We start from the raw sequence: 14784 nt of genomic DNA, 5'->3' as shown, positions 1-14784 counted from the left end.
AGAAGCCTCCCCCTCCATAGCTGAAGACTCAGCCTTCCTCTAAGTGTCTGTAGATCTTTGAGGGCGTAGACAGAGGGCAAAGAAGCAATGATTAAATTTAGAAATTGGTAGGTCTTATTCAGCCAAGAGCGTTCACATTACCATACCATTCGTTTAGACAGAAATACAGCTTTGAAAGATAAAATGTAAGAAAAGCGCCTAGCTCCCGCCTCCCCTTCCCTCAACAGCCATAGGTTTCTCAGTTCAGAGGCAGATACGCACCTCCATGGTTCTATACGGCTGAAGGATGTCAGATAAAAAAAGCCTTTATCTCGGTGCAATATGGCTGTAATTATCCTGACCCGGTGTCCTTCTGCACAGTCAGTTCTTTGGCCCAGGCGACACGGGGGCCACAGTAATGGCTCCGGAATAATTTTCACCTTCCCCACAGGCATGCTGAGAATTCAAATTCTGCTCGCGTGCATGAAAGAAAGGCCCGGGCACAGATTGGCTCCCAGATTAGCTCCTTATCCCAAATGTGTCTCTGCGATGTCCAAGGGCACCAATCATAATGGAGAAAACTGAAGATTTCCTTAAAACAATTCTCAACCCTGACAGTAAATGTTGGTGTGTTGGTGAAAAGATGAACCTGTGAGCATTTTAACCCATTGAGACCTGTCTTCCAAATCCCCTGTCATCCAAATCCCAACAGTTTTTAATGAAAAACGCATGTTTCTATATCAGTGGTGCTCAATCTTGTTCATGTCAAGGACTCCCAAAATTATATGTATTTGGCCGCGGACCCCCATCAAAATATTTTGTTCCAGGGACCCCCCAGAAGCAACGATTTGAGTTAAAAATGTTCGCTTTAAAAATATATATATTCAAAGATTTGCACACATTTTCACGATTTTTCAAAAATAGCAGATCTACAAGCTCGTAGCGCGGCACTCGGTGCCGCGCTATGAGCTTGTATATCTGCTATTTTTGAATAGCCCAAAGTGTAAAATAATGCTTTTTAGCTCAAATCTAAAAATGACACAGTTCTAGGTCTTAATTTGAATTTGTCAGGGCAGAGCGCCTATCGATTGCGACAGGAAACTGCAGAAGTACCCTAAAAAAAAAGTCGATGCTGAATGTTTGCTGGTATTATGTGATATATGAGTGCTTCTCTCACTGAACCTTTGCCAACACTGAAGAGTTCCCAGAGCATCCTTCACTATATAGTTTTAGGCTATAGCCGCCAACACTGTAGTGCTCATTACATGAATACGGCGTTCCATCATTGGAGACCTTTCATGACACTTCTGAATGTGAAGCAAGCGCTCCCGAAAATCAGTCACCCATTAGATTTCCACAGCATGTGAGGTGTGCTATCCATGAATAATGATGGAAAAGCAGCAAAGTGAATTAATCTCGGAACAGTGTGAGAACGGATGCACTTCACCCCACCGAAAATTACACAATCACCCTCATAGATGCAGCAGATTTCTCCCTCAGCCACAATTTATTTTCTATTTTTATCTTAGCGGGTATAGCTATTTTGAATGGAAAGTGTGGAGTTAATTACACAACCCAGTGGCTTTTGGTGTGTGCCTCATGGTTTCCTATTAGGAAATCCAGTGTGCGTGCGCGACTTGCTTATGAAGTTATTTGTTTACCGGACTTAATTTGGTTTCTGTAAAAATTCAATCTAGCTAGAGGTTAATCAGCCAAACTACATACATCCTAGTCAGACACCTGTCTTTTATCAACAGCTAAACCAATTACGATTGATTGATTAATTATAATCAGTGGGGTGTAGTCCCACATCATATCGTATGTGGGCTAACTTCCTTTATGTTTCAAAGCGAATCGCTGGCTGACACGGACAGACCTTGCAAAAGGGTGGAACGTTGCATCCATTGCTGCCAATTGGTGTGTGTACTGAAGACAATGATTGGAAAGCAAGAGTCAGTTGTACTATGCCAGAGGCCTGTCTACTTAGCCACTTGAATCCTAATTCTGGAAAGAGATTGACTGTAGAGGCAAACAGGTAGGGGGCCCTAGTAATAGCCCCCTGGGAGACTCCGGTCAATGAAGTACACAGGGTTAAAGTGGTTAAGGGACACCACCACACTGCTGATATCCATTTCAGTGAATTGTTGATGATTATCATAGTCTATAGAAACAACAACATTTATATGATACAATTCCTATTGACAGATATAATTCCCCAGTCTATTTCAGCTGTTCTGTGTTCCTACAATACCCATGATGCATTCTGTTGACGCGCACTGGCCTAGCACGCCCACACAGTCTATGGCCGCCCTTACATTAACCTAACTTCTGAAGTCAAAGATAATTATTTAAAAAAAAAAAACAGGAAGTAAATTATTCACATTCACCAATTATACCCCAGTGACAGGTAGACTCAGCACAGAGCACTCTCGAGGGGCCTTTCTTATCAAATTATTAAAAAATTCCCGACTCTAAGCTCATATCCTAATTAACACAATTTGTCACATATTTGAAAACTGCAAGACACGTTTTTTTCCTTTTTTCTTTTTGTTAGACATAAATAAAAGAAAACGGGTTGCCAGTCATGATATAATCGGGGGAAAAGGCTCTGCACGCATCGATTGGCGAACGTTTCAGCACCACTGCATGGTGGACAGCGACAGACCATGTGCGCTGTGATCCAGCACCGTGCCCTTTTTACACAGGGATAAAACACCCAAGAGAGCAAAGCAGCATAAAGAGCCGCCTCCTGATGTTTGTGGTGAGGCCATTACCAACACTGCCGTTTCAGCCGTAGTCGATGCACACAGAATGCAACGATGGAATGACAACAAGCTATGTTGACGAATGACTTGTGATTTTGTACAACACACACTGTCTTGTTACGCCCATATTGTAAAGTGTTAAAGAACTTAAACTATGATTCTTTTTTTCTTTGGTCAGTACATCATCACTGAGAAAAAAAAATATGAAAAATTAACAAACAAAAACAACCTTCACGGGGCCCCTAGTGAACCATAGGGGTGGGCTGGGGCCTGGGGCGTTTGCCCTCAGAAAGGGTTGGATTTGCTGGGGGGCATGGAGGGGATATCCATGCCTGGATCTGTGTTTGCCATCCCCATTCTGGTCATTCATTTTCAACACCGGTGGGGATATATTTTATCCCTGCTTCTGGTCAGACTGAATTAAATACATACATTTCCTTTCGGGCAATGTAGAGTCTGATATTCATGTTTTTATAATATCACAATTTAACAATTTCATGAAAAATGTCTGTTAATCACAACATTAACAATGTCCCCAGTTTGGGCAAATTTGTCAAAGTTCTTAATTTATCCTTGCCAATCTACAAGTTCGCACATTGTGAACTTCGTAGATTGGTTAACAAAATCTCCCCACATTTTTGTCTTTGCTTCTGCCAAGTGTCATCATCAATACGGTAAAACTTCTCAGCAAGACATAATCTATGTTCCAGAGTCTCACACAGAAGTCTGCTCAGCTTCACGTCTGCTAATGGCGCATTAGAACTCTACAACAAATCGAGGTAATGCTGAAAGTCGTGATTGTGTAACTTTTAACTCATCGGGCCGAAATGGACAGGCCTTGGGAAAAGGGGGTTCTATATTGCATCCAAGACAGCCAATTGGCTTTATGTGCTGTGAAGACAATGATCAGAAAGAAAGATCAATATGTTGTACCAGAGGCCTGTCCCTCTGCACCAGTCCTCTACCCTGCTGCCACATCATTAATCCACCTCTAACGACCACCGCGTTCAATATTGTCTTGCCGCCGGCTGTCAGACGCCCATTAGACTCTTGCTTTAGACCAAGGCAAAGAAGTGTCCGGCCCATCACTTATGCGGTGTGTGCCATCACATCGCATCACCTCCTCCTGTTCAAACACCCTGTGAATCTTCCCCGTCACCGGCGATGCCTTTGCTGGAACCTTGAAATAGGAGCAGAAAGCCTGCCGTGGGGGGAGCGTTCTGTTCAAAGGCCATTGGGCTTGCGAAGAATACGTGTGACACGATGTGCGTGAGGCTGGGAAAAGTGTGATGGGAAGGATCAAAGGCAATTAAATCAGTTCAATCTGAATTAGCCCGGCAGAACGCAACGGTCAAAACAAAGAATGTTTAATACAAAAAAACACCCTTAATTCATCTTAATTAAGAAACCTAAAATGAGGGAATTGCGGGATAAATCACACTCAAATGTTGATAGATAAAGCCGCAGTTTGGGGAGACGATTGAGGAAAAAAAGAATCCACTATCTTGAAACGAGCAGTATAGCTTTGGATCAGTATTTTCATCCGACTACAAATTGCAGTTTGCGTTCCGTGCCACAGGGGATGTGGCTTAATCGCTCGGGGCCAAGTGGTTTATTCCTTTTGCCACAAACTGGTTTGAACTAAAGAAGCATTGTCTTCTCCGCACATGACTGTATCAACCTCTCTCTCCTTTATTTGTATCATCTAAACATGCAGTTATTCATTCTTTTATGCTGGAGTCAGCTTCTTCAATGATGAGAAAGCGGTTGAAGTCACAGAGGCCAGCTTTGATCCTCCTGTCCATCCTCTGTCTCCTCTTCATAGTACTGTATGTCCATGCCACCTTCTTAAAAAGGATATCATTGTTGTCCGGCAGAAACCTTGTATCTCCATTTTATTACTTTTCTTCGTAAATGAACGTCCTATTTTATACTTTGTTGTGTGACAGTAACACGCTCACAGCACATCGCGATGTGACGCATTGTGAGACAGACAGACAGACTGATAAGATAGAGGAGAATATAGTAGACGCTGTATCCAATCTGGCCATAGAGCATGGGTGGGCAACTTTGATGGAGAGGGCCTCTATATTTCCACACTCACTCCAGGGGGCCACATTGCAGGGACGTCACGGGCTCTCAGAAGGTGGGGGGGATGGACTTTCGGTGGACTATACCCCTTATTTTACACTTTGGCTATTCAAAAATAGCAGATATACAAGCTTGTAGATCTGCTATTTTTTTTAAAGCGTGAAAAACATTTGTAACTGTCAAATGTAAACAAATTCTGTATTTTCAAAATTTCGCGTTTTTTGGGGCGGATTTTGTTAGTTTTTGTTTTGGTTACTTTATTTCGGGTTTAGTGTTAGGGTTAGGTTATTTAATTCTTATTTTTGTTGATTTTACCGATTATTATCAAAAAAATATATATATATATATTTTTTTTTTTTAAAGTGGGGGGTATGAAATCACGGATCTGTGAGAGTGAGGGTGTCGTGTCGTACGCACAGTGAATGGCCGTGACGCCCCTGGCTGTCGGGCAGAAACGTCTCCATATTTTAACCTTTTTCATAAATGAATGTCCTACTTCGTCATTCTAGTATGTCTACTAGATAGCCGATATACTCGCGACACGTTTTGAGCTTGTAGTTTGGCTATTTTTGCTATTTTTCAATTGGAATCATGAATAATCTTTTGCTATTTTTTAAATTGGAATCCTGAAAAGTATTATTTATTTATTTTCAAATGCATTTAGTTATGTTATGTTAACTTTATGAACTTAAATACATTGGACATAAAAAAGACAATAACATTTTAATACTACTAATATAGACATAAGTGAAGTCTTATGCCATGTCATGTGGCCCCCGGGCTGCCAGTTGCCCATGTACGCCATAGAGAAAGCTTTGTGCATTTGAATGTAGTTAATGTCGACATCTCGCAAGCATCAGTGGCACAAAGGTCTGACTGAATGCATTCGATAGACCCCATTGATTCCGCTACAGTGTGGCCGCATCTGAGAGGACAAATTGCTTCTGCAGACAAGCGTGGGGGCACTACGACGTGACTGAAATGTAAGGGCAGCCCAGAACTGCCTGTCATAATTCCATCCCCTTCCAAGACATTGCATTCATCTGGGACTTCAATAATATTTCCCAAATGAACATCTTCTTTCAATTTCATTCAAGCGTAGCCTTTCTAACTACAGTTGGTATATGTGCCGTTTCTTTGGAATGGGGTATTGCAGAGCTAAAAACGTCATCTTTAAAGTGTCTCACCATGAACCATCTCTAATCCAATGCCTTTTCCGGAACATTTAAAACCAAAATACAGCACTGCAATCAAAATGCTGTGTGCACCCACCCAATCCTAAGAGATAGATTGTTACAGATATTTAACCATGAGGTTTGGCAGTGCTATTTTTTAAAAAGCTGCACAAAAAAACCTAACAATAATCTTTGTTCTTTTTGACTTCTTACTTCTAATCAACATCATCATAACAATCTGCTCTGGCTTTCAAGAGAAACAAATAAATCACACTAATGATGATAATAATAATAATAACCTTTCAAATGTGTAATCCTATTTGAAGGAACACATTCTTCAGGATCGAAAGAGAAAGACTAACTTCTACTAGAATTAGTAATGCTCTAATAAAGGGGCAGTAAATGTAAGAAATTAAGGTTTTGTGATCTTCCCCACCACCACCTACTAAATTGGCAACTAGGAAAATGATGTAACTCACTTCATGATGTCTACGACTCCATACCGGATATTTACATGAAATGAAATTTGTCCCTGAGCAAGACTCTTAACCCCTAATTGCTCACAGGCCCTCATTGGAAACAAGACCGCAAGGACTTTCATGAACGGACCTGTTAAAGGAATAATCCTTACATATGCTCTGCACCAGGGTTGCAACAGTTAATCAAACTATTTAATTGATTATTTAAAAAAAAAAAAACTATATTTTGATAAAATAATCTTTTTCCTTTTTGGGTGGGTTGAGGGGAGATGATTTTTTTCAATAATCGTGAAAAAAAGCAGATCTACAAGCTCACAATGTATTGCATCGTGAATTGTTGAAAGCTTATAGATAAACTAGCACAACAACATTGTGCAATGAAGTAAGGGGTTAATCAGACTATTCTATTTAATAAAAGTTACAAAAAATACATATTTAAAGATCAAATTAATCGGAAAAAGTCGAGTAGAGCAGGGGTCTTCAACGTTTTCAGGCCAAGGACCCCCTAGCTGAGAGAGAGATGAAGCAGGGACCCCCACTATATTGTATAAAATTGTGTTTCAGATTCAACTTTTTTTGTTTACTTGGTCTGCTATTTTTTCCCTCTACACTATACCACTTTGCCAAAAATAGCCAAAAATCATATCACACAAAGATTTGGCGGACCCCCTGTAGTAACTCTGAGGACCCCCTAGGGGTCCCGGACCCCCTGTTGAAGACCCCTGGAGTAGAGTAACCGCTAAGAAAATGGCCGCTAGTTGCAGCCCCTAACGCCGCTCGCCTTTCCGACCCCTCATCTCCCCCATTCGCCCGTTGGTACCTTGGAGTTCTCCATCTCCGTATAAATGCTTATATACTTTTCCATTTCTCCCTGACAAGCAGATGGGAAACAGGTTGTCCTGGGACGCCCATGAAGCATATCCGGAGGAGCAGGAGATGCTAAGGGTGCAGGCAGCTGTCAGACGCCAACAGTGCTTCCCAAGTAACCTCGCTGTCAGCGAGCGGGACAACAGGGGAGGCGGACGACTGATGCTGATCATCTCTGCTTTGCATTTCATTGCCAGCTTAGATAATGAACTTCAGAGCTATTTCAAAGTGAAACGCGTTGCCGTCTGTCTGTGTGCATCGTCTCTGCTCTCCTCTGACTGACATGTTTTTTTCCGTCTGTGATTTCAAGGGTTACAAAGGGTGCATCAAACCAGGCGAATCTCCTGTTCTATCCTTAGAAACAACTACCTTATTCCCATAGCTGATGTCCTTGACCGTTTTGTTCAAATATTTGAACTCCCTCGCATAGCCAGAGAGGTGAGGTCCCGTGTCAACCAGCCAGATGTACCATTTAGCTAGCAGTGTTAGGCAGATGCTTGTGGGAAGTACTCAGCAGGACTCCACTGTTGCTACGCAACTGTTTACAACTGAATAATCTACTGCTTGGCAATATGAACTTTAAGTACTGTATCTCAACCTCGCCCACAGAGCCAAATCCTGCGTGTTAATTTAACTTGGTTAAAGCGGCACTATGTCACTTTTTTTAATGAATAAAATGTAATTTTGTCCAATCTGTATGGCAGAGTATGTTAACACCGACCAATCATAGGAAGTGCTGATGATTGGCACCCAGCAATCAGCAGATAGGCAGCACTTGGAATTAACCACACACTCACAGACCCACTCCATAACCTGACACACCTCCACAGACACACACTACTGACACACCCACCCTTAAAAACAAACAACGTTTGTAAACCAAACCACAATCAGAACATTTACAATATTACACAGGGTTGTGTGTGTGTGTGTGTGTGTGTGTGTGTGTGTGTGTGTGTGTGTGTGTGTGTGTGTGTGTGTGTGTGTGTGTGTGTGTGCGTGCGTGCGTGCGTGCGTGCGTGCGTGCGTGCGTGCGTGCGTGCGTGCGTGCGTGCGTGCGTGCGTGCGTGCGTGCGTGCGTGCGTGACTGTAAAAAACATGAACACCATTATTTTCTGAATTCAAAGTTGGTGGGTGAAAAAGTGTGAGTGCGTGATAAGCGTAAACATGATTATTTTCTGAATTCAAAAATCGGTGGGGGAAAAGACAACAGTCTGCATTCAAGCCTGTGACAATATGCAGGTTCTTTGGATATATAATGTGATTTCACATAATGTGAGCTCAGCTGGTGGAGTTCATCACAAATGTATCTGATGAATTCAACTAAAGTGTATGTCTAATTTATAAGTTCAGTGGAGCATACATACATGGAGTCAATTAGTTATAACAACATACTAGACTGCTCTGAATCTCCTATAGCAGTGATTCTCAACCTTTCTTCATTTTAAAGGACCTCCGGTTTGATTTGCATTAGAATTCAAAATGGTAACGTACATAGTCTAAATGTAGGCTACTCAAGTAAAGTACTGAAGTAAATGTACTTCATTACTGTCCACCACTGGTTAATAGAGATTGTATCTATGGAACTCTCTGTTGCTGGGATGAATCAGATAGGAGGTTATGCTTGAGGCTAGGAAGGAGGCATCATTGCAGCTAGAACTATGATATACCGTACATTTATTTATGTACTTTCCACTGTACTGTACCCGTTTTTCAGTTTACCCAAATTCGAGCCGTTTAACAGCCTTTTTCCGAACCTCTGTTTAACTCTACGGCCGGAATTTTCGACGTTACAGCGTATGTGTGGTCAAGTGTGCATGCACGCGAAGCCATGTACGCGCGCTCGCTGGTGACCGTGTTGCCAAATCATGTGCGTGATACAAGCGTGTGCTTCCCCAAAATCATACTTTGGGTGCTCATATCCCCCGACAGGTATGGTCTAGTAGAGATAATTCCCTAGAGTGGGATCTCTATATATATATATATATATATATATATATATGCACAAATGTGCACACTATGTCGATTGTGTACACTTTGTTTTGGTTTTGTTTTGTTGATGGCCCCGGGCAATGCAATGGCAAAGAATTTCAATTCAGATCGGTGCTCTCACACAGACTGAAAGATGATCCAGGATAAGAGCACTGTGTTAGTCCAGCCGAAGGCCAAAATAAACAACATGGCTGACTATCCTTCAGCTCCATTAAAACAGACAGAGGCGTATTTTGTGTAAAGTGACTGGTGCCTCAAGAAAATTGCACTCAGATAAACCCTGTCATCCTCTTGACCCAATTTTCTATGATGAAATGGATTGACGTGAGAGGACATCCTTAAGTCGGCTTTGTGTGTCTCTTGTGGAGGACTGAAATGAATTCCAGCATCATTACGGACCGCGTGATTTAAGGCACAGCAATCGCAAACAACCAGGCAATTAATAAAAGGTCTTGATAGACTTGTTGTATTCAAATATTTTCCAAAAAGTCACAGAATACATGGTCAGAGAACATAATGAGAAAATATAAAGCCTTAATGTGGAATGCTTGGCCCAGTCTTTTGTTGTTCTAAAACCCACTATCAATATTGCATTCTCACAAACAAGTTTTTTTCTGGATTAAGGTTCTCATTAAAATGCAGTCAGTGACAGAGAGTTATCTCCAGATATGATTTATTTCTAACATGTTGCTCACATGCAACATGATAGAAGAAAAAGCCCATTAACGGTCATTAATGATTGGGCATGTCAGACATGTATCTCCTAAAATACAAAAATAACTTCATACAAGTTAATGGACTGTTAACTTGATATTGAAAATAATTGTTTTAAACGTTAGTTTATAAAGTTATAAAAGTTTAGATCAGGGGTTTTCAACTGGTGGTCCTGCGGAGGTATTGGAGGTGGTCCCTGGCTATGCATTAAAAAGTTGTTTTAAACATTTTTTTTATTTTTTTAACTTTTAATAACTTACAGGAGTTCTTACTGTATTGTATGTGTGATATGAAATGTGAGCTTACCATAATCACAGTAATCCTTACTCATATTCCATCATATTCAAACAAAATCACTGTATTTTATTAGATATTATATTGATATTATAGCTATTTTCTCCAGCTCCCTGTGGTGCACGAACCCCCCACCACTATTGTGTGGGGTGGGTCTATGATGGACCCACCACGCACAATAGTGGTGGTCCCCAGGATGCTCTTAGTCAGGATGGTGGTCCCTGGGTCAAAATCAGTTGAAAACCCCTGGTTTAGATCATCACCTGGACCCCCTGGTCCCAAACCCTGACTACAGCCCAAAGCATACAAAAAACAAATGCATTTGAATTGCACTGACTCTACAGGGGTGTTTCATGAGATGAAACTACTTGAGTGCAAACACTTTGAAGACATGTAATTGACTTTTGCACATTCCTACCATTGATAGTGATACTGTAGGTGTCTCAAACATGTAACATAATGTGCAGATTGATATTTGATATCTATAGTCTTTAGGACATCCCTAGATCTAATGCCAATGCTTGAAGCACCATGTATTGTTACATATACAGTACAAAACTGAACTTCAAGTGCTCTCCCTGTTGCCTACTCATAATTTGCCCCTCTCTGCTCCATGCTCATCAAGACGGGAACCAGAGAAAACAATAAAAGCGGTTCAAACGTAGTTAAAAGCATCAGTGGTGCTCCTGGATCAAACGGGATCAAACATGAGAGAAAAACGGACGATCCAGACACTCAAAGGTAAAGTGGAGGAAACAGCCTTTATTAAAACATAACAAGGCTACAGCCAACATGTTTCGACCTCGAAAGGTCTTGATCAGGGTGAAGAAGGAGAAAAAAAAAGTGAACCACTCAAGGGGAGGTGGTCACCGTGAAAGAATGCAATTTGTTGGCAACAGTCTGAGCGGTGTGGGAAATCGCTATACCGTGTGATTATGGGCTGTGAATGCTATAGGTAAGATTAACCAGTATAGAACAAAGAACTGGGCAGGATGCTTTATTAACTAGGACTTATAAAACTTAACTAAACAGAAGCTACTTACTCATTAACACATTAGATAATTGTATTTCATCAGAAGTAATAAAAGATGTCTTGGTAACCATTTGGTAGGAAGGTTTGTTTTTGTCTTCTAACATAACCCGCTGATTCTGCTGTATAATATTCATGAAAATGTCTGAGAGTGTAGAACTAATGCACGGCTACAGACAGGATGGACTTCTGTACATTACACCGATGCTGAGAGGCATATTTTTTTTTATGTGGCGCCTTTAAAAATCACATTAACTACACTGCAAGACGCCAAGTCACTGCAAAAACCCCAGGCATGCAAAATGGAAAAATGGAAAATGCAAACAGGACACCCCCCCCCCCCCCCCCCCCCCAAAGTTGTTTGTAATCGCAGCCGCGCGCGTTCCACTGTCTCTCATTATGCGAGACCCTGCTGTCTAATGGGGGGTCATTTGTCTTGAGATGCCTGATAGTACCTAATGGGGATGAGGATGTTAATTAATAAACAGCGCCTGGTCCTACATGTGTGGACAATTAATAGTGCTTAACAAGGAACAAGATAGATGACAAGGCTGATGATGGACCTTAGTTTAACTAAAGCCTGATTCATAGTTCATCATACGACGGTGTGTCGCGTGCCAAAAATAGCTGATTTACAAGCTCACGACAACACAACAGCTTGTACGTCTGTTTTTGGCGCGTGGCTCCGTTCTGCTGTGTGGAGTATCAGGTCGACTCCCTCGTTGCAGTGCAGTGAGAACCGCCTTAACAGGTGGGAGCGTAGCGACACCTTTGTTAAGCTAACCTCGGTCCCAGCCTCACTCATCTGCGAAAAGAAGAGCCTGGTCACGACCTAAAGCAGCGAGTGTCTAGGAAGTCCTGAATGGACAGGATTTCCGTTTCCCCCGGAAACAATATTTTTTGACCAATCACAACTCGTTTCATTCACGGAGTATGTTAAGAGATTTGTAAAGCATCAACGTCATTTCCTTGGGTGGTACTTCCGCAAAATTCAACCATTTCCGGTTGTCAACTTCCTAGACAACCAAGATCCCAGGTCTTGCCCAGGGTGTTGTTAATCCCACTGAGTAAATTCTGTTTCAGCTTCACCCAGCTGATGGATGCTAAGATGGTAATGATAATGATGAGCACTCGGGGTGGGGTGGGGGGGGGGGGGAGAGAACTAGAGGTTACGTAGGTAACCTGGTTCTTTTAGTTTAGGAGTGAGACACTCCCTATGGGAAACAGCGCCATCTGGCGATGTAACAGAGCTACACAATACGCTCCCGGGGCCCATTTATTGGGCTAGAGGGTATGTCACGTGACCGGCCATCCCTCCCCTCAGCGGGAGGGCATAAAAGGCCCCGGTCGTGACGTCAACTTCCTCTTTCACACAGGTCCTCTGTTCGCAGTGGCGAAACAAAGGGGTGTTTGGGGAGTGTCTCACTCCTAAACTAAAAGAACCAGGTTACCTACGTAACCTCTAGTTCTTTGTCGTTTTGTCGTGAGACACTCCCTATGGGATCTATAAACCCCCCGGAAGCGTTCAAAACATTGCATCCCCAGGAAAAACCGCACGTGCCCCTACTGGCTCAGGGACCCGCACACGGCGGGCCCCTGCCTCAGGGACGCCCAGGTCCACCGGACCTGGACGCGGCACAAGGGATGAGATAAAAGAGACCCTGACAGACCGAAGTCTGCCTTATTCAGCTAATAGAGGACAAGGTCCGTCACCTACCAACCAATTAATAAGGGAACAGGGCCCCCCTGCTCCCAGAGACCCAACAGATCGTTAGCCCCACGGGATCACATCAGGAGGAGAAAAGCACCTCAATTAGATGAGGCTGCCACGCCCAGGACTGCGTGCGCCACTGAGGAGGCCGCCACGTCCAGGCTGTAGAAAGCTGCAAAAGTCGAAGGAGACGACCAATCAGCAGCCGTGCAAATCTCCTGGACCGAAGCCCCTCTAGAGAGGGCCCAGGAGGTAGCCACTCCCCTAGTCGAGTGTGCCCTCAGTCCAACAGGCACTGGGGCCCCACTACTAGTATAGGCGAGCTTTATGGCCTCAACAATCCATCTGGAAAGCGTTGGCTTGGCCACCGCCTTCCGCTGGTTACCCCGGCCGTAGGAGACAAACAACTGTGTTGTCGACCTACTAGACGCCGTCTTCTGACAGTAGAGCTTCAACGCCCTTACTGGACAGAGGCAATGCAACCGCTCCTCCTCCGCTGAAGCGAAAGGAGGTGGGTGAAAGGCAACCAACTCGACCGGAGCCGGTGCAACCATTCCGGTCTTGGTAACAAATGCCAAGTTTGGTTTCAGCAGAACCCGTCTGCCGTCCCCAGAGAACCTCAAGCACTCCGAACTCACCGAGAGTGCCTGCAGGTCACTGACCCTCTTGGCCGTAGCCAGGGCCACCAAGAGGATAGTTTTCAAACTTAACACCTCGAGGCTCACAGTCTCGAGGGGTTCAAAGGGAGGAAGACAGAGTGCATTAAGCACTACTGCCAGATCCCAGGCCGGAAACAGAGGCCTGTTAGTCGGCCTGGCCCGTCTGGCCCCGCCCATGAACCGTCGTACCAAGTGATGCTTGCCAACCGTTCCGACCTCGAAACCGTCGTGGCAAGCTGAGATGGCACCTAAGTAGACCTTGATTGTCGAGTAGGTAAAGCCCTGATTCAACCTGCTCTGCAGGAAAATCAGAATGCTACGAACTGGCGCCCGAAAAGCCACCACCGCCGGCGACTGTTCCTGGCACCATGACACGAAAATGTTCCATTTTACGTCATAGGCGGCCTGAGTAGATCCGGCCCTAGCCCCCTGAATAGTAGCTACCACATCAGGGGGCAGGCCGCAAGCATCTAGATTGGCCCTCTCACGGGCCAGACCCACAGGTCTAGGTCCCGGGGGCTGGGGTGGTTGATCTCTGTCCCCACCTGCATTAGCAGGTCCGTTATCGGAGGGAGGGACCAGGGTTTGGCGTAGAGCAGGGGAGTTATCTCTGACCTCCACACGCCCCACCCCGGAGCAACCAGCAGTACGGTCAGGCCCTGGAGCCTGACTCTCTCCAGCGTTGGGCGGATCAGCTCCAGCGGCGGGAATGCATACAGCAGTTCCCTCGGCCACCTGTGAGCCATTGCGTCCAGCCCCAACGAGAGATCCGTTGCCTTCATTGAGAAAAAGCGAGAGCACTTCGCGTTCTCTGCTGAGGCAAACAAGTCGACCTGGGGTCGACCGAACCTGGACCAGATCTCGCGCACTGTTTTCGGGTTGAGTGACCAATCCGAGTACCAAAGCCTGCCCCTGGACAGAAGATCCGCCCCGCCGTTCAGGAGGCCCGGGACGTGGACCGCCCGGACCGAAAGTAGGCGGGAGTCGCACCACATCGTCAGTTCTCGGGCCAGGTTGTCCAACACACG

The sequence above is a fragment of the Gymnoscopelus microlampas genome, assembly GCF_963454915.1.
Source record: "Gymnoscopelus microlampas genome assembly, chromosome: 17".
Lineage (NCBI taxonomy): Eukaryota > Metazoa > Chordata > Actinopteri > Myctophiformes > Myctophidae > Gymnoscopelus > Gymnoscopelus microlampas.
The sequence above is the reverse complement of the archived record's forward strand: the minus strand, read 5'-3'. Positions refer to the sequence as shown.